The sequence below is a fragment of the Schistocerca piceifrons genome, chromosome 1 (assembly GCF_021461385.2).
Source record: "Schistocerca piceifrons isolate TAMUIC-IGC-003096 chromosome 1, iqSchPice1.1, whole genome shotgun sequence".
Lineage (NCBI taxonomy): Eukaryota > Metazoa > Arthropoda > Insecta > Orthoptera > Acrididae > Schistocerca > Schistocerca piceifrons.
In genome coordinates, this window is record NC_060138.1 from 108,020,905 (window position 1) to 108,048,075 (window position 27,171).

At 42.5% G+C, this 27,171-nt stretch overlaps 1 non-coding gene across 1 annotated transcript; it reads left to right on the top strand.

The window, feature by feature from the left end:
- The first annotated feature begins 17,028 nt into the window (after window positions 1-17,028).
- Trnaa-cgc lies at window positions 17,029-17,101 on the top strand. The gene has a single exon. It is a non-coding gene; the product is annotated as a tRNA-Ala (tRNA).
- Window positions 17,102-27,171: the final 10,070 nt, after the last annotated feature.

Sequence of the window (27,171 nt, forward strand, 5' to 3'; positions counted from 1 at the left end):
CAAGGGAAATGCCTCAGACACGCCCAACCGATAATATTTCCCATGTCGCTCATGTAAAACCTAAAATGAATGTCAGATATTATGGCTCGAAAACCCCCGGTTTTTGTAAAGAAATACGCCGCTAAAGTTCATGACGCTCAGTCGACTCAAAATTCACATGCATCATCATGTGTGGGATCCACAAACACATATTTTCCTTGAAATCGTGGAGAGAAACTTTTACGCCTCATGGTTATATAGGCATATGTAACGCTGTTACACGAAAAGTGCCGCTGGCGTAGCGATCAGTGAATCCGGCTACGGAGCGGAGAGCAAGTGTTCGTTAACGGAGGGATTTTCTTTTTCATTTGTGTATTCTTCTCTTCCGAAACTTGTGTGAGAAGGATGGTTGATAAGGTAAGTAAATCAATACGGAATAATAACAAGGCATACAAATAAATTTCTCAAACAACTTGTATTAGTAGAGATTCAAAAATTTAATCATGGTCGATTTCCAGTGATTTTCTCTCTCACAATGTTATATATCCTGATCTTTCTTCGAGCAGCTACGGGTATTATAAAAACATTCGAAGCTAATTTACTGGCTTCACCAAGAACGTCCAATGAATGAAACCTTTGCGAAACTACGTCGTTCCTTTTGAAGATTTGGTCGAAAACGACTTCGCTTACATATCAACATATTTCTTTTCAAGAATTAATTTTGATGCATACCACAAATACAGTAACACTCACAAAAAGTAGATCATGAATTGTACCCTCTGTCGTTACTGCATCAGCGCGATTTTTCAATTCGCGCTGAGTCTTCAGAAGAAGACTGTAATTTTGAAGGCTCGAAATAATATTTTTAACATAGCGATAAAAATAAGTGTCACATTATTGGCACACAGGTGTGCAGTTTGGCGGTATTACTTCCGCCACGCACATCGATTGATCCTCGTCACCTTTAAACGTGCTATCACACATGACAGTATAAGTTTGTCCACTCAAGGAATCCACTATCAGACAAATATGGTTGTCGGTAAGGGATGGTTTTAAAATATTCTAGAGATGTGTAAATTGGCCATTCACCCGGATTTCGAACAAATAACACAAAAATCTTTTTAAGGAATCGATTAAACGGCTGAACTATCTTATACCCCGAGTAACATATTATTCAGTAGTGTAAATTGGCCATTCACCCGGATTTCGAACAAATAACACAAAAATCTTTTTAAGGAATCGATTAAACGGCTGAACTATCTTATACCCCGAGTAACATATTATTCAGTAGTTCTTATAAGCTGAGGAAACCATTAGGTAACAATTTTCAGACACTGTGATGGAATATTGCACCGTCTACGAATGCGTCATTTTATGTATACTGCCAATTGTGACAAGGGGTTCGTTTTTCTTGCTTATGCTATAACGTACGTCGAATGCTGGACTTCGCAGCAGTCTTATTCGGAATTGTTTCCATACAATGATGTTTAAAATTTCAATTCTTTCTTTTATCCAAGCCGGCCGCTGTTGGCGTGCGGTTCTAGGCGTTTCAGTTCTGAACCGCGCTGCTGCTACGGTCACAGGTTAGAATCCTGCCTCGGGCATGGATGTGTGTGATGTCCTTAGGTTAGTTAGATTTACGTCTAGGGGACTGATGACCTCAGATGTTAAGTCCCATAGTGCTTAGAGCCATTTGAACCATTTTTATCCAAGTCAGGCGAGAAATTTATTTACCTGCCTTTTTGTTACTCCTTACCTTATTAACCCTCTTTTCCTACCTTTGCGGAAAAAAATACGATTTAGAAAACTGCAGAAAGCATCAAGTACGTCAACAGGGGTCCTCTGCTCCGCAGCCATATACGCTCATCGCTACATCAGCGGCCATTTAGTTGGAGAGCATTCACCTAATGGATATAAATAATCAATCACCTTGCATTTTAGCCGCAAATATTTCAGGCATGGAAGGCACTATACACAATGCCGTTTTCACAGAACTTAATTACATGCAAGGATGTGAATATACAGCTAATACATAGATTTTGAGACTTTGACGAAAGCGTAGTCTCTTACAACAATTAAAGATTTTTAAATGAGACAATGAACATTGGAGGTTGAGCCGTGCTCGCTCCGAACTATGCGTTTCCTTGAACTTGGCTCTCTATCTGCGTTTGTTTCCAGCCATTGTTGCGGTTATGCCACGCTTCTTCCTCCTTCTACGTGTGGCAGCAGCGATGTGTATCGATATTTGCACCGCGTACAATTTTTGGTCTTGTGCATATAGTTTCCGGCTAGGGTGTGTGCCGGCAATCGGTCGGTTGGTGCGGACCAGGGAGGATATCTCCGTGCGGTGCAGTCGGCTGGGTCCGCTGGTGGTCCCTACGCGGTGTCGGAGCGTGCGTGGAGCTGTCCGATCGGTACGAGCTTCGTGGCTCACCGACCCAGGAAGTCAAAGCTGAGTCGTGTGTTAAATACCCAAGCAACGTCTGTTCATGTTGTGTCGTTCGTTACGGTGGTTCACTGTTGGGGTGCTTTTCCTGTGAGCAACACTGAGTGTTTGTAGTGGTGAAATCGAGACACCGTGCAGTGGAATTAACTGTATTGGTTCACTACAATTCAAGTGCATCAGCGAAATTTTCTGCCTTGTGGCCGTTAGTATTCTGGTTATGTGCCCTGGCCACTAACATAATTTCAGGCAGTGTCCTTTCCTCACCTGTTGTCGTTGTCCAACACGGTGTGTAGTTTTGACAGCTTAATACATATTTCAGTGCGGACAATCACGTCCATAACAGTTTGGTCCTTGAGTTCATTTACCGATTGGTGGCTAGCAAGTCGTTTGTTCGGTCTGTCCGTGACTGTCTCTTGGTTGGGTTGCCGACGGATCAAGTGTAGTTGAGCCCACCACCTGTCTCTTCTAAGTTAATGTTAATGTTTCGAGGGCAGTCCCCTCTCTCCTGGAGGCCTCTGAATGCCGTTGTTTATACTATCCTTTTCATGGGTGTTTAAAGGTCTGTTGGTACTCTATTATAGCCAATGCTATAGAAGAACAATCTTGTGTTTTATTTAAATCAAGGGCCTTCACCCCGTATAAGTAAGTTTGAATTCTGGCAAGTGGATATTTTGCTGAAATTTACTGTTCTTGTGCGCTGTCAACCACTTAAAACTTAAAGGTTTAAGATATTTTGAAATTTTGGAAAACCGATTGTGGGCCTTCAGCCGCTTAAACCCTTATTCTTAAAATTTTCCCTTAAGCGAAAACATTACATTCTTCTGCCTCAAATGATTATGGTAATATATTTCAAAATTTTCAAATTCAATTGTGGGCTTTAGCCGTTTGTATTGCACCTTCATTATGTTTGTTCTATCTCTTTTGCCTTGAGGGTTTCAGCTTAGCTCTGATGTATATTATTTGAAATTTTAATTGCGTGTCTTCAGTCACTTGACATTTATCTTGTTGGATTTTAAGATTTCTTGTTTGGAGGCCTTCAGCCGTGAAACAATTGAATTTTGAAACTCGTAGTTGTAAAAGTTCGGCTATGTGCCGTTTTGGTTACAATGTGTTATTAAATTACAATAAATTATATTTTTGAAGTGAAACTGACCGCCACCTTATTTGGCCCTTTCCACAATCCTAATCACCTGTTCTGCCCAGCGGGTTTAGCGGGCCTTTCAGAGGTAAAATCCTAAAAGTAGTGAAAGTGGAATGACAGTGGTGTTTTTTGTTTGAAGGAAGTGAAAGTAAATTATAACTTGTCGTATTGTGTATGCTGTAAACACAGACAGCTGTTTCTTCCATTCCGTTGCTTAAATGTTAGGCGACGATGTTATGTTTGTTCATATTGCCTTGTGTGTAAACTGCGATTGCATTGCGATGATCCTATCACTTAATGTCTGACAGCCGATGTAGTAGGACGAGCTCGGAAGATGGTATTTCCCAGAAAAAGGGGACATGATTTATCGTGAATGTAAGAAACACGCAGTTCGCTGGTGTCGCGTGTACCCCGAAAGTTATCACGATACACGCCAACCTTTTCAGCCCCTTCAAACAATTACAGATGACATGAAACAGCGTTTTACTGCTGCCTGCGCTCAATTTCCGCTGAAATGCTACAGCGTTTGCAGCAATCGTTGTATGGCAAACAGCGAGCTTACACTGACTCTGGCTGTGGTCATTTTGATCACAGGCGTTGAGCGTACATTGGTTCTTTATATGTTTCAGACCCCACAGAGGTACTACATTCACCTTTGTTCGCCTTTCGTTTGTCATAGGCAATGTGCCATTTAACAACACGACCGCCCCTGAGACTAATTAACATTTGCCTAGGGCTCATATACGCAACCACATGAAATTTACATTCCTACGTGTTATTACAATGAACGAACAACTGTTTGTGTTTACAACATTCAATCTAGAATACCTCGTAAAATATTTGCACTAGAATTCTCCAACAAACATCGTTGGCGACCTAATTTAGTCTACTTTGATTGTGCTACTGTCAACTGGCATTATTCCATTGAAATATTTGTACCTTTCTCAAACAAAAACAAGATCGAAACTCATAAGCGTCTGAATAAAGGCTTTATAGGCGTGCACCTGCCTACCATTCCAATCTGTGAAATCCGCATATTAATGGTACATTCCATTGGCGAAATATTTGAGGTGCAAGTCATAGATATTCCACCTTGTGTATGCGCCAGTCGTAACAATTTCACTCCTCGATTTCTAGGAAAGTATTCGTTTGGGGACCCCACATATGGCAATGAGAAGCGCTCACCTTTCAGTTATCTATCGATCCAATGAATTCTGAGGGGGTGGTTTTTCTTACGACCGGGACGTAGTTGGCCAAAATATGTTAGAGTATTCCATTTTAGGTAGTACACAAGTGGCCTGCTAAACATAAACCTTATCGGTTGGCTGTGTATGAGGCCGCCATTCTGAGGAACCATCCCACGCCGTAGGCTTTCACGGCCGGTGTTGTCTTCAGTTGAAACTTCCGGGATGAGAGGCCGTGGTCGATGTATAAAATTTCCACCTAACGTTTTTCGAGATGGGAAACACGAAATTAAATTTAGTGGGACAAGCGTTCTAGTACGAACATCCTATTATCGTGCGCGCATGTATAGAGAATCAATAGAGATTCACAAACACCAAAAAAATTTTAATAGAAAAGAGGAAGTTTTAAAGTTAGACAAAATATGGATGTCGACGTTGCGCCAGCAGAATGATAATCGATTTCTCTTAATCGAGAATGATGACGCCTTCCAAAGATAGGCATCAGGTGACGAATGGTGGTGCCCTCTATGCGCTCTATGGATGCGAGAGTACCAGGAGCCTAAGTGGCAGTAGCCGGACGACCTCAGAAGATGTCTCCCGCAGATGGAGATGAAACGTTAGGTGGAAATTTTATACATCGAGCACGGCCTCTGAGCCCGGAAGTTTCAACTGAAGACATCCCACACTGTTAACAAACTTTTGTCGTGTTTTGGCTCTATGTAGCGGCCCCAACGTTTGTCACAAACGTAAATACCGTGTTTAATGTACAAAGACGCAAATATAATATGTCTAGTACACTTAAAGGTGCGGTGTACTATCCTTCCGTGAAAGCGGCTGCGATTCCGAGCTCCTTTCCGGACGTCGTTCGCAGTTGCGCGCTGCGTGCGCTGATTGCCGGCTTCCATTACGTAGGCAGCGCTCCGAAGGCAACTGTGCTGCGGCAATAACCCGTATTGCTCTACCCGGCAAATTTTGAAATATCTGTTTATATTCAATTTGAGCGGCGCAACGCGCGTTTTCATTTGTCGCCGCCGATGGCGCAGTTGTCCATTACGTATAGAGTGCGCCTTTCAAATTATTTGGCCACATGTGCGCCGCTTTTATTTATGCACCCAAATTACGTAAGTCCCGCGCTCACACCCACGCGTAGGCAGCCTACGTGACCGTTCACTGTGTGCGTTCGTACTGCACGTGCCAAACTCCGGTGTCGTTTAGAGTGGCATTATTATGCCGGACATGTTAACACCGGCTGTCCATCTCTTCCTATTGCAGCTGTCAAGCAATCGGTGACGGCTTTGGTGCGCAGGAGAAAGGGGAAAAGCGTAACATGTACACATACAGTATTGTTGAACACTCAGAGTCCTTCCATTGTGAAACATGAAAATACATGTCACCGATATAAATTTAACATTCCATTACTGTAAAATAACGCCCCCACTAACCTGCATCCCGTGCGCTCGTAAATCAAAGTTGAATGTCGATATAAAAGCTTTTAGAGGTTGCTATTCATTCCGTTAAACCCTGTCTTACGAAGGCGAAGATATATCTGGGTTACAAAAAGAAAATGTAGTTATTGAGCAGTTATCTGAATCTACGAGTTAACTCTGCACGTTAAAAGTGCAAAATTGATCCACTAGTCTCATGAAACGTACACGCCTCTCGCGTTACACGGAAAATTACGGACCTATTCTTGAACAGAAACATTTTTCCGAGGCTTCATTGTTCTGCAATAGACAATGCCTCCAACAACGTTAGATGCATCCTCACCCTTTACTGAGCCATATCTGAGTCCTTTGTCGGTTTGCCACCAAATTCTCCGACTACGTTGCTCCAGCCGTCAGATCTGAATTGAATGAATAGAAAACAGATTTCCTTCAAACATCTTTTACCATCATTGTTGCAGCAGCTCAGACTGTAATTTCGTCACGAAAGTTTTCGTAACAACTATAGCAAACATCACTCAAAATTCACCTCCCGTGGCAGCTATTTTTTATAAAAATTGTTTTCGTGTCTCTTACTATACTCCTACAGTGGATACACCGGTTCCCTTCAGATCACCGAAGTTAAGCGGTGTCGGGCGTGGCCGGCAGTTGGATGGGTAACCATCCGGGCCGCCATGAGCCGTTGCCATTTTTCGGGGTGCACTCAGCCTCGTGATGCCAACTGAGGAGCTACTCGACCGAACAGTGTCGGCTTCGGTTAAATAAAACCATCATAGCGACATGGAGAGCGGTGTGCTGACCACGCGCCCCTCCTATCCGCATCCTCAGCTGAGGACTACACGGCGGTCGGATGGTCCCGATGGGCCACTTGTGACCTGAACATGGAGTGCTACTATACTCCGCCTCCCTGTAAACTTCAACATTAAGCTTTATTCACTTGATGTGTAACCCAACACAAAATTCAACTAAAACTGCTATTTTGATTACGCTGAATGGGACTATGGTTAGCGTTACTGAACAATTCAGATTTCTAGGTGTTCAGATAGACAGTAAACTGTCATGGGAAGCCCTTGTTTACAATCGCGATTCAAACACTAAAATCAGTCTACTACACTTATTTTCGTTAGATTCTGACATGCAGCACTGTACACTTTCCTTCTATTTTTTTTTTTTTTTTAAAAAAAAAAAGGTCTCGCACCATAAAGGAATTGTGTGAATGAGGGAATGAAAATCAATACATGTGACATACATGCAGAGACAAACAAATGGTTACAATTTCAGTAAAAGTGGATGACTTATTCAAGGGAAAGAGCTTCACAAACAAGTCAATAGCGCGTTGGTCCACGTCTGTCCCTTACACAGGCAGTTATTCGTCTTGGCGCTGATTGACGAAGTTGTTGGATATCCTCCTCAGGGAAATTTTGCCAAATTCTGTCTCATCGACGCATTAGATCGTCAAAATCCCGAATTGGTTTGCAAGCCATGCCGACAATATTCTAAATGTTCTGAATTGGTGAGAGATCCGGCCATTTGCTGCCAAGATAGAGTCCGGCAGGCTTGAAGACACCTCTTCTACCGGTGTGTGAGTTGGCGTTGTCATGCTGAAATGTAAACCCAGGACGGCTTGCCATGAGGGATAACAAATCGAGGCGTAGAATATCGTCGACGTACCACGGTGTTATAAGTGTGCCGAGGATGGGAACGAAACGGGTCCTGCTAGGAAACGATATGGCACCCAAGACCATCACTCCTAGTTTTCGAGCCATACGGATGGCTGTCCGGGGCGTCTCCAGAAAAGTCTTAGGCCTGAAATGTCACCCACAAAAGTTGAATGCTCTTTAGTGATCAGACGCGCATCGAACTGAGCCCCAATCACCAGCGAAGACGTATCGAAAGACGCCCCAGACAGTGGTGGGATACCAATCTAACACAGGCCAATTGAACAGAACTTGGCACGGCACCAGGAGGACATCAGATAACTTTATCAGTCAGTGCCAAGCCGATTAACTGCTTGCATAAGGGCAAGAGATAACAATGTCGTGTGATTAGGGTCTCCCGTCGGGTAGACCGTTCCCCGGGTGCAAGTCTTTCCATTTGACGCCACTTCGGCAACTTGCGCGTCGATGGGGATGAAAATGATGATGATTAGGACAACACAACACCCAGCCGGGAATCGAACCCGGGCCCTTAGGATTGACATTCTGTCACGCTGACCACTCAGTTACCGGGGGCGGACAGGGCAAGAGATGGATCAACGTGTTATTGATGTGCTTACTTTATGAAGCTCATTTCTCCTGAACAAATCACCCAGTCTTGTCGACCCTGCTCAGGAGACTTTAAATTCTGACACTGGCTTCTCAGTACTTATTGTCTTTAATGTCGTTTGTTGTTAGCAGTAGGAGTTTGTTTCCAATAATTAATAGCTTTCATTCAGTTAATATTACGGAGAAATTCTATCCGGATTTGGATCGTACTTCCTTGACTCTTTGTCCATAAAGGTCTGTTGTATTCCGCTGCGCCCATTTTCAATAGGTTACCACAGGAATTAAAAAAAAAAAATCCGAGCAGTAGACCTCACACATACACGTCTAGACTGAAGGACTTCCTCATGGATTACACCCTCCACTCTATTGAGGACTTCCTCGAAAGATATGTGGTTCGTGTGTTACATTGTTGAATATGATAACATATACTCGGCACTTGTCATCTGCATCGGACTAGTCTACATTTTATTTTACTTGTGTTACTTTCATATAGGGACTCTTTTCATGACGGCGGAGAAAAATAACATATAGATTTCAAAGTCTCCAAGTGCTGAAAAAGAATGTCGTTTTTGCTTCACTGAACCCCATTATCCTCCCGCTACTGATTTTCTCCGGTTACCTCAAATTCAATACGAGCGATGAATGGGAGAGCCCAGTATTCCTCTGCCACTTGGGTTTCTTTACTAAGTGGGTAGTTTACGTCATTACTTTCGGCAAACTGATGTGCTAAATGTCGCCATTGTTTAAGTATAAGGTCACAGAACATAGGATGCAGACTGATACAGTGCTCCCCCAATTTAGTTTACTTTGCCTCTTGATGCACCCATTAGTCTGCTTTAAGTTTTTTTACTTAATGCGCATTCATTACTTGCAAGTCTTTATCTGTATTTGTAATAGACGATCCATTTTATGTTATCTTCTTAGCGTGCTTTAATGTTTTGGAACACAGTCGCTTGCTGTCCTTAATTCTCACTTAGTTTCTAAACAAGAAGTTTGTCTTATTCGTACTGAATCAATCAATTTGAGATAGTGAACTATAACTTAAAGTCACTTAAATATGTTACATAAAGCATGTTCAGAATTAAAACCGAAGAACATTCTGGGGAAAAGGTAAGCACGCAGACAATTGCCCCAGCTACTTCGTGTGATATCTGCCCCGTGCGCAACTTTGCCACCGCCTACCGTACTGTTTGCAGTGGTTTATCGTAATCAATATATTTGTCTATTTATGTGCAATACGCACTACTTTAATTTGCTTTCTGGGTCAGCTGTCAGTCTCTGCAACAATTAACGATGCTCTGCAGCTTTTTCCTCATTTCGTTACGGTCTTCTGGCGTTGTAACTTTTCTATGGATAGCAACATCACGAACAAAAAACATACGGAACTTACGACGTTATATACTAGTTCATTAATATAAACTGTAAACAGGAACAGTCCTACAACACTCTTGACCCACTCCAGAAATTACAGTCTGTCGATTTAGACCCGTTAAGAACGACATGTGGAGATCTATCTACAAGCAAGTCCTGAATCCAGTCATAAATCGAGTATGATAGTCGATAAGATTGTATTTTACCCTCTAAACGACAGGGTGGAACTGAATCGAGTGACTTCTGAAAGGCACACCACACACGACGGCAACCTAGGTGCTGTAGTCTACGGCGCTCTAAATTTCATGGACGCACAGAGTGAGCTCGGATTCATGAGATCTCTATACGCGGAATCGATGATGATTTCTGTAATTTAAATATTCTCTGCCCAAAAAGGCCTACAGCTATTATCAGCATTAGGTAGGAGAACTCAGAACGCAAAACGGTATGTGTGAATATTTTCGGCACGCATATTGCACATCCTCTTGTGGTATTGTCATTTCCATACAGCATTGTGGGTAGTCCCGGAAGAGGCCAAGAGCGAGAAATAGTAGGAACACTAAGTCATCATAAACAATGCTTGGAAAGGAAGGAAATACTTAAAAACAGGTTACTTGAATGACACGTTTGAAGTTGTATGTCGAAGTTCGATAATTAAATTCTCAAAAACAGTTTAATTCTCTTCTTCTTCCTCCTTTTTCCTATACTGAAGACGTTTTTCTTTCAGTATGTCCCAATATACTTTGATTTGTCGCACCATCATTTCCTTGGACAGCCTGTATTCCTTTTACCAGCCGGTTATTTGCTTCTACCAGTCTTTCGTTCGTCCATCACGTCTATGTGTTCGTTACATTCACGCTTTCTCCAACGTGCCCACTATAGTATTACGTTTCATATGTCGAGAAACAGATTTATAGTTCTCATTATCAAAGTGAATAAAAATAAATAGGTAAGCAAAGATTTCTTTGCAACTGTGAAGTAGCTTACACGATCTTTCATTTATTTGTAGCAAGAAAACTCCATTCCTCTTCATTTGTGACTTCATGCCTAACTCAATCTCTTGTCTGATCCTGTCCTGTGAAGATGCTTAAGTATCTTGTTTATTTATGAATGAACAAAAATAACTGAAAACTGTGTTTCATTTAGTAGAACTTTTGAAATTACCTTGTTTCATGTCATTAATTAATCAGAAGTGTATTTTGATATTGTGCAGGAGGTCGTCTTCAAAGGAACTGCAGCTATATTGTACAATGAGAAAACGAATTGAGATAAATGTTGGCTCTATCGTTAATCATTCTCGCAGTAGAGAAAGAACCTATCTTCGTCAGAACCGAAGTCCAAGTACATTAACCTTACATTTTTACGGTGTAAAATATCCTTGATATTTCCCGGTCAGAAAGCACTCAATGACGACGGAAGTCTTCCGCAATTAATTGGCCGGTACGCCGATGAAATATAGATAAAGGGCGTCGGAGTATGTTAATTAAAATATCTGACGTTCAACTAATTCAATTTTCCTTGCAGAATCCACTATAAAACTGAAACAACTTGACATAATCCAGTCGCTCTCGCAGTGTGCTCTCTTGACACGGCTGAATATCGGCGCAAATGTTTTGAACTACTTGCGTTTTTAAATATCGATCAGCTGGATAAGTTTTCCTTCCTAAAATTTTTGAAGGGGCATATTTATTGTATGTAATTACTGTGTCTTCATGTTTCGTGTACATCACTCAACAACGAGTAGAGTAGTTCCTTGAATGGAAGAACAATTATTAAAAAACAACAATAATTGCCAAGATAATCAACAATTACCATAAATAATAGATAAAAATTAGAAATTCGAGAAATTTCAACGCAAAAATAATTACAGGTAACAGCATTGTTGTCTATCCCCTTGTGTTTAGATGTAATTAACTTTCGAGTATCCAGCAGAAAATTCATGGACCACACAAAGAATTTCCATTGTGAGTCGTAAATTATAAAATTTTGTCTTTGTAGACTGCATTATATTTAACTGTTGAACGTAAGATAACCGCTTTAGTTGATGGGAAGCGAAGATGGAAAAGCGAATTTCCCTTGTTTTTTTTTAAACGTACGAACTCCATCTTGTAGACGCGATTGCTTTTAATTTACATACTAAAGCATAATCATGGTCGATAAATAGCAGATATGTGACAGTCTATAGAGTAAAAATAATAAATATTTCTGTGCGTCAGGGTTAAGTTTGGGAAAGTACAAAAATACCATCTGCAAATAATACCGAAGACAAATTTCATGTCGATGATAGCAATAATCTCAAAGCAGCTGCTAGTATATCTTAGATCGTCGAACGCTCTAATCAGGTGACTGAATTAATTTACAAACTTATGGCTGTAATAGCCACTAATTTCAAATTACTAGCACAACAACGAAATGCTGAAATTGCCGCAAAATTTCAAGTTTTTACACAAAAAAAAAAAACGGTAGCGCAAGAAAAGAAATGCTAATGTTGACACTAATTACATACTGTTAATACAAGGACGACCTGCTCAGATAAATAATAATAATAATTTTAAAAATATTTTCACCAAAATGTCTGGATTAAAAGAGACTTACAAGAATATCGTGGAAGCAATCAAGCAATTATCGTTTGAACTTCAGTCACTTAAGTTGCCTCAGACGGAAACTGAACATACCTTTCAGTAATTAAACACAGAACTAAATTATCTGAAGGTAAATTATCTGACTGTTACAGGAACGATGTAACACTCAAAAAATTAAATTTTCGGACACTTTCATTAAATGGATTAACCGTAGAGTCGTAGAGATTATAGAAAAATTATATGCCAAATTAACAGTCTCAGCACAAATGGCTAGCGCAAAGGTAGTGCCTGAACAGGGAATTACTGAAGACGCATTTAATAGCGACCATAGTCAAATAAAAACTGTTTTAATCAAAGACCCGACAGGGCGGCGTGCTGAAATAATCATGCAAATGAATGATATGTGTAAGGAACTGACGACAGACGACAACCGTATACATTGTTGTTGTTGTGGTCTTCAGTCCTGAGACTGGTTTGATGCAGCTCTCCATGCTACTCTATCCTGTGCAAGCTTCTTCATCTCCCAGTACATACTGCAACCTACATCCTTCTGAATCTGCTTAGTGTATTCATCTCTTGGTCTCCCTCTACGAATTTTACCCTCCGTGCTGCCCTCCAATGCTAGATTTGTGATCCCTTGATACCTCAAAACATGTCCTACCAACCGATCCCTTCTTCTAGTCAAGTTGTGCCACAAACTTCTCTTCTCCCCAATCCTATTCAATACCTCCTCATTAGTTACGTGATCTACCCACCTTATCTTCAGCATTCTTCTGTAGCACCACATTTCGAAAGCTTCTATTCTCTTCTTGTCCAAACTAGTTATCTTCCATGTTTCACTTCCATACATGGCTACACTCCATACAAATACTTTCAGAAACGACTTCCTGACACTTAAATCTATACTCGATGTTAACAAATTTCTCTTCTTCAGAAACGATTTCCTTGCCATTGCCAGTCTACATTTTATATCCTCTCTACTTCGAACATCATCAGTTATTTTACTCCCTAAATAGCAAAACTCCTTTACTACTTTAAGTGTCTCATTTCCTAATCTAATTCCCTCAGCATCACCCGATTTAATTTGACTACATTCCATTATCCTCGTTTTGTTTTTGTAGATGTTCATCTTACATCCTCAAGACACTGTCCATTCCGTTCAACTGCTCTTCCAAGTAAATTGCTGTCTCTGACAGAATTACAATGTCATCGGCGAACCTCAAAGTTTTTACTTCTTCTCCATGAATTTTAATACCCACTCCGAATTTCTCTTTTGTTTCCTTTACTACTTGCTCAATATACACATTGAATAACATCGGGGAGAGGCTACAACCCTGTCTCACTCCTTTCCCAACCACTGCTTCCCTTTCATGCCCCTCCACTCTTATAACTGCCATCTGATTTCTGTACAAATTGCAAATAGCCTTTCGCTCCCTGTATTTTACCCCTGCCACCTTCAGAATTTGAAAGAGAGTATTCCAGTTAACATTGTCAAAAGCTTTCTCTAAGTCTACAAATGATAGAAACGTAGGTTTGCCTTTTCTTAATCTTTCTTCTAAGTCGTAAGGTTAGTATTGCCTCACATGTTCCAACATTTCTACGGAATCCAAACTGATCTTCCCTGAGGTCCGCTTCTAGCAGTTTTTCCATTTGTCTGTAAAGAATTCGCGTTAGTGTTTTGCAGCTGTGACTTATTAAACTGATAGTTCGGTAATTTTCACATCTGTCAACATCTGCTTTCTTTGGGATTGGAATTATTATATTCTTCTTGAAGTCTGAGGGTATTTCGCCTGTCTCATACATCTTGCTCACCAGATGGTAGAGTTTTGTCATGACTGGCTCTCCCAAGGCCATCAGTAGATCTAATGGAAAGCTGTCTACTCCCGGGGCCTTGTTTCGACTCAGGTCTTTCAGTGCTCTGTCAAACTCTTCACGCAGTATCTTATCTCCCATTTCGTCTTCATCTACATCCTCTTCCATTTCCATAATATTGTCCTCAAATACATCGCCCTTGCATAAACCCTCTATATACTCCTTTCACCTTTCTGCCTTCCCTTCTTTGCTTAGAACTGGGTTGCCATCTGAGCTCTTGATATTCATACAAGTGGTTCTCTTCTCTCCAAAGGTCTTTTTAATTTTCCTGTAGGCAGTATCTATCTTACCCCCAGTGAGACAAGCCTCTACACCCTTACATTTGTCCTCTAGCCATCCCTGCTTAGCCATTTTGCACTTCCTGTCGATCTCATTTTTGCCTGCTTCATTTACTGCATTTTTATATTTTTTCCTTTCATCAATTAAATTCAATATTTCTTCTGTTACCCAAGGATTTCTATTAGCCCTCGCCTTTTTACCTACTTGATCGTCTGCTGCCTTCACTACTACTTCTCTCAGAGCTACCCATTCTTCTTCTACTGTATTTCTTTCCCCCATTCCTGTCAATTGTTCCCTTATGCTCTACCTGAAACTCTCTACAACCTCTGGTTCTTTCAGTTTATCCAGGTCCCATCTCCTTAGATTCCCACCTTTTTGCAGTTTCTTCAGTTTCAATCTGCAGTTGTGGTTAGAATCCACATCTACCCCTGGAAATGTCTTACAATTTAAAACCTGGTTCCTAAATCTCTGTCTTACCATTATATAATCTATCTGATACCTTTTAGTATCTCCAGGATTCTTCCAGGTATACAACCTTCTTTTATGATTCTTGAACCAAGTGTTAGCTATGATTAAATTATGCTCTGTGCAAAATTCTACAAGGCGGCTTCCTCTTTCATTTCTTCCCCCCAATCCATATTCACCTACTATGTTTCCTGCTCTCCCTTTTCCTACTGACGAATTCCAGTCACCCATGACTATTTAATTTTCGTCTCCCTTCACTACCTGAATAATTTCTTTTATCTCGTCATACATTTCATCAATTTCTTCATCATCTGCAGAGCTAGTTGGCATATAAACTTGTACTACTGTAGTAGGCGTGGGATTTGTGTCTATCTTGGCCACAATAATGCGTTCATTATCTGTTTGTAGTAGCTAACCCGCACTCCTATTTTTTTATTCATTATTAAACCTACCCCTGCATTACCCCTATTTCATTTTGTATTTATAACCCTGTAATCACCTGACCAAAAGTCTTGTTCCTCCTGCCCACTATATCTAACTTTAACCTATCCATTTCCCTTTTTAAATTTTCTAACCTACCTGCCCGATTAAGGGATCTGACATTCCACGCTCCGATCCGTAGAACGCCAGTTTTCTTTCTCCTGATAACGACGTCCTCTTGAGTAGTCCCCGCCCGTATACATAGGACATCAAATTTAGAACAGATGACATGTATGAGTCACAAATCCATACTACGGAATGGGTAACTACAACTTACAACATTTTAGTCCATTTCTCGAACATTCTGCTTGTGCTATGCGGATGGCGCCAACGTTATCTTCGTTCTAATGGAGTAAAGCCAGGTAGAGCGTAGAAAATTTTGGTCTTCTGGCCAGATAAGAAACACACACGGCCGGTTGTTTTCATAAAGCCTCTTAATGGCATTTAGCCAAAGACCTGGACATATCAACAAAAAATCCATTTTACCTCAGCCTAAATTCAGGAACAATACGAACATAAGAACAAATGGAACAAATATTTCTGTCGAAATAGTGGTCATCTCCTCTTCCGGAGTGTCTCAGCAAGAATGTCTTTCATCCTGAATAGTCCAGTAGCAAGCAAGGTAGCTTGCAGAAGTATTTACAAAGATATAGAGACAAAACACTATATTAGGACTAACTGATTTCGCACTGGGGTGTCTTGAAAATAATTAAAGTGAAATATTCAAGAGAAATTGGTTCAGGTCGAAATTGGAAAATTCGTTATCTGTATTAGACTTCACAAATCTTATAGAGGAAGATGCTACGGGGAATGCTGACAACGATGGTATGCAGCCTCCGCATTCCAGGGTCCAGGGGGCATGGCAACTATCATTACTTGAATGGTGAATATTTCAACAATTGCGCAGCCACGCCGACCACTTTTGTAAAGCAAACAAGCCAATGTAACACTCAGATTTCCTTGCATTTCACAAAGAGGCGAAGAAATAATAATAATAATAATAATGATAATAATAATAATAATAATAATAATAATAGATTTAATCTAGCGTACAATACGAATCGCAATGGTCACCATCAGAGCAACTGGCAAGGTAAATTTGCAAATGTGGCATTTTACTGCCACCAAACATAAATCACAGAATTTCAAAAATTGGGCAAAACTCGAACTTTGGACTACTTCATGGTTGGCAACAACAACCTGATGCAAGTTGTGGGTTGGGACGTGGGGACTAATATAGATGGTTAATATATTAAGAAATAATGGTCGTATTGATATAATTCATAGTCTTTGCTCCAACATGGAGTTGTGCCACGATCAGAGCGGAGACATTGTTCAGACAGCTGTGAATGCGATAGTAGTTGGAGTACCTACTACCGCTATAATTGACGACAGTGCAATGGTTAATGAGTTAGCAAGCAGTTTTTTTAAGAGGAAAAGTGAGACGATGGGAGTATCCTTCTTAACGGTACCTAATCATGTGACCTCTGGCTCTACTGATGCCAAATCACGATGTGTGACCGAGCGAGGTGGTGCAGTGGTTAGCACACTGGACTCGCATTCGGGAGGACGACGGTTCAATCCCGTCTCCGGCCATCCTGATTTAGGTTTTCCGTGATTTCCCTAAATCGTTTCAGGCAAATACCGGGATGGTTCCTTTGAAAGGGCACGGCCGATTTCCTTCCCAATCCTTCCCTAACCCGAGCTTGCGCTCCGTCTCTAATGACCTCGTTGTCGACCGGACGTTAAACACTAACCACCACCACCGCCACGATGTGTGAAGATGCAAGTTCACATCAAGATCGAATTTGGAAGTGGAACCAACACTTCCAAGTTACTCATTGCACAGAACTTGCATGTAAACAGCGTATTCGGAAGGATTTATTGTGAGCGAGCAACACAACAATCGACCTCTAAATGCAAAATGTTATTTGACGATGAACGGAGAATGTATCTACATCTACATCTACATCCACACTCCGCAAGACACCTGAAGGGGTGTGGCGGAGGGTACTTTGAATATCTCTACCGGTTCTCCCCTCTGTTCCAGTCTCGTATTGTTCGTGGAAAGAAAGATTGTCGGTATGCCTATGTGTGGTCCCTAATCTCTCTGATTTTATCCTCATGGTCTCTTCGCGAGATAAACGTAGGAGAGAGAAATACACTGCTTGACTCATCGGTGAAGGTATGTTCTCGAAACTTCAACAAAAGCCCGTACCGAGCTACTGAGCGTCTCTCTTGCAGTCTTCCAATGGAGATTATCTATCATCTCCGTAACGCTTTCGCGATTACTAAATGTTCCTGTAACGAAGCGCGCTGTTCTCCGATGGATCTTCTCTATCTGTTCCATCAACCCTATCTGGTACGGATCCCACACCGGTGAGCAGTATTCAAGCATTGGGCGAACAAGTGTACCATAACCTACTTCCTTCGTTTTCGGACTGCATTTCCTTAGGATTCTTCCAATGAACCTCAGTCTGGCATCGGCTTTACCGACGATTAATTTCATATGGTCATTCCATTTTAAATCACTCCTAATGCCTACTCCCAGGTAATTTATGGAATTGACTGCTTCCAGTTGCCGACCTGCTATATTGTAGCTAAATGATAAAGGATCTTTCTTTCTATGTATTCGCAGCACATTACACTTGTCTACATTGAGACTTAATTGTCATTTTCTGCACCATGCGTCAATTCGTTGCAGATCCTCCAGCATTTCAATACAATTTTCCATTGTTACAACCACTCGATATAATACAGCATCATCCGCAAAAAGCCTCAGTGAAATTCCGATCCACGGTCATTTATATATATTGTGAATAGCAACGGTCCTACGACACTCCCCTGCAGCAGTCGGGCGCTAATGACCATAGCAGTTTTGCGGCCCAAAACAAAACAAAAAAAACAAAAACAAAAAAAAACTCCCCTGCAGCACACCTGAAATCACTCTTACTTCGGAAGACTTCTCTCCAATGAGAATGACATGCCCGTATCTAGGAACTCTTCAATCTAACGAGCCGGCCGGTGTGGCCGTGCGGTTAAAGGCGCTTCAGTCTGGAACCGCGTGACCGCTACGGTCGCAGGTTCGAATCCTGCCTCGGGCATGGATGTGTGTGATGTCCTTAGGTTAGTTAGGTTTAATTAGTTCTAAGTTCTAGGCGACTGATGACCTCAGAAGTTAAGTCGCATAGTGCTCAGAGCCATTTCAATATAATCACACAATTGGTCCATATGCTCTTACTTTGTTCATTAAACGATTGTGGGAAACGTATCAAACGCCTTGCGGAAGTCAAGAAAGATGGCATCTACCTGGGAACCCGTGTCTATGTGCCTCTGAGTCTCGTGGACAAATAGCGTGAGCTGGGTTTCACACGATCGTCTTTTTCGAAACATATGCTGATTCCTACAGAGTAGATTTCTAGTCTCCAGAAAAGTCATTACACTCGAACATAATACGTGTTCCAGATTTCTTCAACTGATCGACGTTAGAGATATAGATCAACAGTTCTGCACATCTGTTCGACGTCCCTTCTCTAAAACGGGGATGACCTGTGCCTTTTTCCAATCTTTTGGAACGCTACGCTCTTTTAGAACGCTACGCTCTCCTAGAGCGTATTGTTTTAGAGTTTTTAAAAACTGAGGCCCGGCACGATAAAATTTGCGAAAGGGAGTAGGTTAAGTTTTTAGGAGCTAAGGTTCTTAATACTGATCATATCGAGTATCAATCCTCACAATTAATTCGTCACACCAACCTGCCGATGTAGAAAATTACTCTCGTATCATTTACTAGAAAACTTTTGAATCCAAGTGTTTACATGATGCGTAATGTCTCGAAATAACCAATTTACTATCAAAACTTGCACAAGTTGTAAATGATAAGCCAGGAATTATTAAAGTATATCAGTATCAAATCAAAGTAGTCCTTCAGAATACACAAACATAAAAAAAAGTGCGTCATCTCGGTTCCGAGAGTTTCGGAACCTTTACGGAAAACTGGAATAGAGATCATTTCTCGCCTCTTATTGCTCATGAAAGCCACACGTTGCATGTTCTACCACCATACAGCTAGACCTTCGGATGTGGTGGTCCAGATTGCTGTACACACCGGTACCTCTAATACCCAGTAGCACGTCCTTTTGCACTGATGCATGCCTGCATTCGTCGTGGTATGTTATCCCCTAGTACATCAAGGCACTGTTTGGCCAGATAATACCACTCCTCAACGGCGATTCGGCGTGGATCACTCAGAGTGGTTGGTGCGTCACGTCGTCCACAGACAACCCTTTTCAATGTATCCCAGGCATGTTCGATAGGGTTCATGTCTGGAGAACAAGCTGGCCACTCTAATCGAGCGATGTCGTATTCCTGAAGGAAGACAATCACAAGATGTGCACGATGGAGGCGCGAATACCTCACCAATGTGCTGCGTATATGGTTGCACTATTGGTCGAAGAGTGGCATTCACGTATAGTACAGCCATTATGGCACCTTCCATGACCACCAGCGGCGTACGTAGGCCCAACATAATGACACCCCAAAACAGAAGGGAACCTCCACCTTGCTGTACTCGCTGGACAGTGTGTCTAAGGCGTTCAGCCTGACCAGGTTGCCTCCGAACACGTCTCCGACGATTGTCTGGTTGAGAGCATATGCGACACTCCTCGAAGAATAGAACGTGATGCCAATCCCGAGCGGTCCATTCGGCATGTTGTTGGACCCAAATGTACTGCGCTGCATGGCATTGTGGTTGCAAAGGTGAACCTCGCGAGGGAAGTCGGGAGTAAAGTTGGGCATCTTGCAGCCTATTGCGCACACTTTGAGCCGTAACACGGCGTCCTGTGGCTGCACGAAAAGCATTATTCAACTTGGTGGCGTTGCTGTCAGTGTTCATCCGAGTCATAATCCGTAGATAGACGTCATACACTGCAGTATTAGCCCTTGGGCGGACTAAGCGAGGCATGTCATCGACAGTTCTTGTCTCTCTGCATCTCCTCCACGTCCGTAAAATATCGCTTTGATTCACTCCGAGACGCCTGAAGATTTCCCTTATTGAGAGCCCTTCCTGGCACAAAGTAACAATGCTTGCGCGATCGAACCGCTGTAATTACCGTCTAACCTTGGTTGAACTACAGACAAGACGAGCCATGTACCTCTTTCCTGTAGTAATGACTAGAACTGTTCGGCTGTCGGTCTCCCTCCGTCTAATAGGCGCTGCTAATGAATGGTTGTTTATATCTTGGGCGAGTTTGGTGACATATCTTAGTGACATCTCTGAACAGTCAAAGGGACTGTGCCTGTAATACAATATCCGCAGTCAACGTCTATCTTCAGGAGTTCTGGGAACCTGGGTGATGCAAAACCTTTTTCCGTATGTACTGATTTTATAAATGAATGTATTTGATTTGTTAGGCGTTAGGAATTGCTGTGGCTGATTTTCCACAGTATGAGTTCGTTTTCCACAAAATAGTCTGCATAGCTACTACACTGAGGTGATTAGTGTTCCGTAATAGGTCTCCTAGGTTCGTTCCTTCCGAAGCACGCTATTCTGCAACTGACTTGCAGAGGTCCTATATGCCTATCTTACAGTGGTTACAAACAGGAGCAAAGATAGCCACTCCACAATGTTCAACTGTAAGTTGATCACTGTTGCACTCTCGCAACTTTCAGACGAGCTGGAGAGCGATTTTCACAGAGAGTGACATATCTTTCATTAGATATGCTACTTTTTTGTAAGTGTGAGCGACTGAGTTAATTTGTTATTCATTTTCGGACTGCGTTAACAAATTGTTCATTGGGTCACGAATTAGTTTATAACAAGGTATAGTTTCATGAAATCAGTATTTAGATATACTACTTGCGTTGGTAGTCCAATCTTCGAGAACAGTAACCCACTTGATATAAGCTTTCTTAGCAAGTAGTCGCATCATTTAATCTTGAGTGAAAAATCATAAATAGACGTATAAGTAACATTAGATGTGGCCAAGAGAATGTGTCGGTCCCTTTTCTCTTAATGTTTGTGAGTAGTTCGTGGTATCCTTGCTTTCCAGGTTTTCCATTTTGTATCGCGTCCGCGGATAACCTGTAGCATAGCGCCGGGAATAAGTTTTCAGATCCCATCCTGGCTGAAGAGGCCGGTAGGTCATGTGGCGTTGCCAGAGGACGGTGGTGTGAGACGCAGTGTCCAGACATGAAAACGCCGGCTACGTCGTGAGGTACGCAGGAAAAGCACCGGTATTCTGGCGCGAAGTAAGTAATATCGCTCAACAAATATTTTACGAGCAATTATTTTCCATTACAGGTATTGGAAGAAGCCTACAGGTCATAAGTACTTTCTTACTATGGTATTACAGTGCCAGAAATCGATTAATCTTAATAAATAAATGAATAATGTTGAAGCCAAAGAAAATATACGAACTGCTACGAAATATCACGAGTGCTAAGCACGAAGTACAGGCTGCGCGCCATAGTCGCCAGTAGCCGATAGCATGCCTTCCAAGCTAGTTCTGTTGTACGATCATGCTCTTAGTAAATTGTTAGCTTTCAGTTAATCATTATTAATAGTGTCAAAGTTATCAGTTAAAGTAATTGGTAAAGAAATACATCACAATAGCATTATTCCGAATAATATGGCTTCCGTTTCAACGCTTAGAATGAAAAGAAGCAGAATTGCACTTCACAGAGAACCCGACGGTGCTGATGCTGCTTCTGCGAGGGACATAAACTTCCAGAGCTTCTTGGCAAAACAAGTAGGAAGAATCCTACACGGCCGCTCACTGAGATAGTCGAAGGACGGATTATCTTCAAATGGTTCAAATAGCTCTGAGCACAATGGGACTTAACATCTGAGGTCATCAGTACCCTAGAACTTAGAACTACTTAAACCTAAGTACAACATCCATTCCCGAGGCAAAATTCGAACCTGCGACCGTAGCAGCAGCGCGGTTCCAGGATGAAGAGCCTAGAACCGCTCGGCCACACCGGCCAACCGGATTGTCTTAATTTCAGAAAATCTCGGATGGAAAAGCACAACTTCTCTTACTGAACGCCTCTCGTACCATCTCTTACGGAATTACTGGCTAAACTGTGACATTTCTGGTGGTTTAGTATAAGTGGGACTTCTTGCAGTGGGGAGGGCATATAGAGGATATTTCCGTGTTTGGTTCGTGGAACCGTTGATAACAACTATGTTTCCAGAATGAGATTTTCTGTCTGTAGCGGAGTGTGCGCTGATATGAAACTTCCTGGCAGATTAAAACTGTGTGCCGGACCGAGACTCGAACTCGGGACCTTTGCCTTTCGCGGGCAAGTGCTCTACCAACTTTTTTATCTTTTAATCTCATTTTGTTCGCTATTGTTCGTTTCATCTGCTCAGGGCGGACGTCTTAAGACATCCATTTAAGTTCGTTGTCGATCGATTAACTCAGTTTTTTTTATTACAGAGGGCGACTGACCGTCTGACCGAACACGCTGAGCTACCGTGCCGGCACCAACTGAGCTACCCAAGCACGACTCACGCCCCGTCCTCACAACTTTACTTCTGCCAGTACCTCGTCTCCTACCTTCCAAACTTAACAGGAGCTCTCCTGCGAACCTTGCAGAACTAGCACTCCTGGAAGGTAGGAGACGAGGTACTGGCAGAAGTAAAGCTGTCAGGACGGGGCATGAGTCGTGCTTGGGTAGCTCAGTTGGTAGAGCACTTGCCCGCGAAAGGCAAAGGTCCCGAATTCGAGACTCGGTCCGGCACACAGTTTTAATCTGCCAGGAAGTTTAACAACTATGTTGCATGCCAGTTTGAGGTATTTATAGCATATGCGGAGATATTAAGTATGGGTGAAGAGGAAGTTTGCTGATTTTGTGAGGAATTCTAGTTGGGGAATGTAATCGGACTAGGTAAGCGCCGGCCGGAGTGGCCGTGCGGTCTGGGCGCTACAGTCTGGAGCCGAGCGACCGCTACGATCGCAGGTTCGAATCCTGCCTCGGGCATGGATGTGTGTGATGTTCTTAGGTTAGTTAGGTTTAATTAGTTCTAAGTTCTAGGCGAGTGTTGACCTCAGAAGTTGCGTCGCCTAGTGCTCAGAGCCATTTGAACTAGGTAAGCGAGGTGGAATAATTATGTGATGTTTAGGGATTTGGAGTGACGGGTAGAAAATGGAAGGAGAAATTGGGTATGCGATAATGACATAGGAGAGGGTGAACCTATTTAAGGCTCTGTAGATACGAAAAATTGTGCAGAGGTGCCATCCTCAGTGTCACTGGTTATTAATTTTAATCAATTGTCAGATTTATGTCGAATCATTGGTAGGTAATTTTTCGTTGTTAATTTCGTATTGACAGTTATCGTTCTGAAAGTGAAAGTATTTAAAAAAAGCGTCTACGAACGTGTGAACTTTCGAGAGCGCGCCTGTGAAGTAGGAAATGTAGAGGAGAAGAGAAAAACGTCAGCGGAGAGAGCAGAAGAGCCGCGCGGCAAATCTGTACAGCGCAGTGGAGAGGGAGGGACTGTAATGGACGCCCTCGCGACGGCGCTTACCGGCAAGTTGTGCGGAATATACGGCCTGCTGCTGGCGGTCCAGACAGCCAGCCAGCCAGCCAGCCAGGCACCCGCAACAGGTGCGCGGGGGCCGCAGCCGCGGGCACCGCCGACCACAAGCAGCGGCCGGGGAAGTTCGGCGTCAGCAAGGGCCCACGTACCGAGCCGCTGCAGGCTGCATTTGTTTATCCGGACACCTTCAGCAGTCGTCACTGTTACAAACTGAATATTCCTCTTACCAGTTACACTCCTAACTAAGAGGAAAAACATGTATTTATATTCTGCAAGCATTCGAATAGTGACATCTACATCTTCATCTACATACATACTCCGCAATCCACCATGCGGTGCGTGGCGGGGGGTACCTCGTACCACAACAACCATCTTATCTCCCTGTTCCACTCCCAAACAGAACGAGGGAAAAATGACTGCCTATATGCCTCTGTACGAGCCCTAGCCGGCCGCGGTGGTCTCGCGGTTCTAGGCGCGCAGTCCGGAACCGTGCGACTGCTACGGTCGCAGGTTCGAATCCTGCCTCGGGCATGGATGTGTGTGATGTCCTTAGGTTAGTTAGGTTTAAGTAGTTCTAAGTTCTAGGGGACTGATGACCACAGCAGTTGAGTCCCATAGTGCTCAGAGCCATTTTGTACGAGCCCTAATCTCTCTTATCTTATCTTTGTGGTCTTTTCGCGAAATATAAGTTGGCGGCAGTAAAATTGTACCGCAGTCAGCCTCAAATTCTGGTTGCCTAAATTTCCTCAGTAGCGATTCACGAAAAGAATGCCTCCTTTCCTCTAGAGACTCCCACCCGAGTTCCTGAAGCATTTCCGTAACACTCGCGTGTTGATCAAACCTGCCAGTAACAAATCTAGCAGCCCGCCTCTGAATTGCTTCTACGTCCTCCCACAATCCGACCTGATAGGGATCCAAAACGCTCGAGCAGTACCCAAGAATAGGTCGTATTAATTTTTTACAAGCGGTCTCCTTTACAGATGAACCACATCTTCCCAAAATTCTACCAATGAACCGAAGACGACTATCCGCCTTCCCCACAACTGCCATTACATGCTCGTCCCACTTCATATCGCTCTGCAATGTTACGCCCAAATATTTAATCGACGTGGTTGTGTCAAGCGCTACACTACTAATGGAGTAATGAAAAATTACGGGATTCTTTTTCATACTCATCTGCATTAATTTACATCTATCTATATTTAGAGTTAGCTGCCATTCTTTACACCAATCACAAATCCTGTCCAAGTCATCTTGTATCCTCCTACAGTCACTCAACGACGACACCGTCCCGTATACCATAGCATCATCAGCAAACAGCCGCACATTGCTATCCACCCTATCCAAAAGATCATTTATGTAGATAGAAAACAGTGGACCTACCACACTCCCCTGGGCCACTCCAGCTGATACCCTCACCTCCGACGAACACTCACCATCGAGGACAACGTACTGGGTTCTATTACTTAAGAAGTCTTCGAGCCACTCACATATTTGGGAACCAATCCCATATGCTCGTACCTTAGTTGGGAGTCTGCAGTGGGGCCCTGAGTCAAACGCTTTCCGGAAGTCTAGGAATACTGCATGCGTCTGATACCCTCAATCCATGGTTCGCAAGATATCATGTGAAAAAAGGGTGAGTTGCTTTCTAAAGCCGTGCTGATGCATGGACAGAAACTGTCTCAAGGAAATTCATTATATTCGGAATACGTTCGAGAATCCTGCAACAAACCGATGTTAAGGATATTGGTCTCTACATCGTGAAAACGTACGCTATTCTTTTCGCCAATGGAGATAAAGAAAATCGACCATCTAACTATATGGCTACGCTCACTTGTCAGTCTCTTTATTTTTATTTTTTGAGGGTGTGGGGGTGCCATCAGTCTTCTGACTGGTTTGATGCGGCCCGCCACGAATTCCTCTCCTGTGCCAAGCTCTTCATCTCAGAGCACCACTTGCAACCTGCGTCCTCAATCATTTGCTGAAATTCCAATCTCTCTCTTCCTATACAGTTTTTGCCCTCTACAGCTTCTTCTATTACCATGGAAGTCATTTCTCGATGTCTTAAGGGATGTCCTTTCATCCTGTCCCATCTCCTTATCAGTGTTTTCCACATATTCCCTTTCTATATTAAAAATGAAGAAATTCCTCCAGCTGTATTTAAGCGGTCGATTTTATTTTGGCAACTAGTTTCAACTAGAAGTTGACGTCAACCAGTATATGAGCGTGAAGATGAGGTTGTTGAAACTACCTGCCAAAATAAAATCGACACCTTAAATACAGCTGGAGGAATCTCTTCCTTTTAAATACAAAATTATAGCAGCGGACGTCCCACTATCCTCCATTTCAACTATGGATGTACGAAGATATTCCTTTTCTCTCCGATTCTAAGCAGAACCACCTCATTCCTTATCTTACAAGTCAATCTAATTTTCAATATTCGTCTGTAGCACCACATTTCAAATGCTTCGATTCTCTTCTGTTCCGGTCTTCCCACAGTCCATGTTTCGCTACCATACAATACTGTCCTCCAGCCGGCCGGGGTGGCCGAGCGGTTCTAGGCGCTACAGTCTGGAGCCGCGCGACCGCTACGGTCTCAGGTTCGGGCATGGATGTGTGTAATGTCCTTAGGTTAGTTAGGTTTAAGTAATTCTAAGTTCTAGGAGACTGATGACCTCAGAAGTTAAGTCCCATAGTGCTCAGAGCCATTTGAACCATTTTGAACTGTGCTCCAGACGTACGTTCTCATAAATATCTTCCTCAAATTGAGGTCTATGTTTGATACTAGTATACCTCGCCAGGAATTCCCTTTTTGCCGGTACTAGTCTGTTTTTGATGTCCTTCTTGCTCCGTCCGTCATTGGTTATTCACCGCCAACGTAGCAGAATTCCTTAACTTCATCTACTTCGTGACCATCAATACCCATGTTAAATTTCTCGCTGTTCTCATTTCTGCTGCGTCTCATTACTTTCGTCTCTCTTCGATTTATTTGCAATCCTTATTCTGCATTCATTACATTGTTCATTCCGTTCAGCATCTCATGTAACTCTTCTCCACTTTCACTCAGGATAGCAATGTCATCAGCGAATTGTATCACCGATATCCTTTCACCCTGAATTTTAAT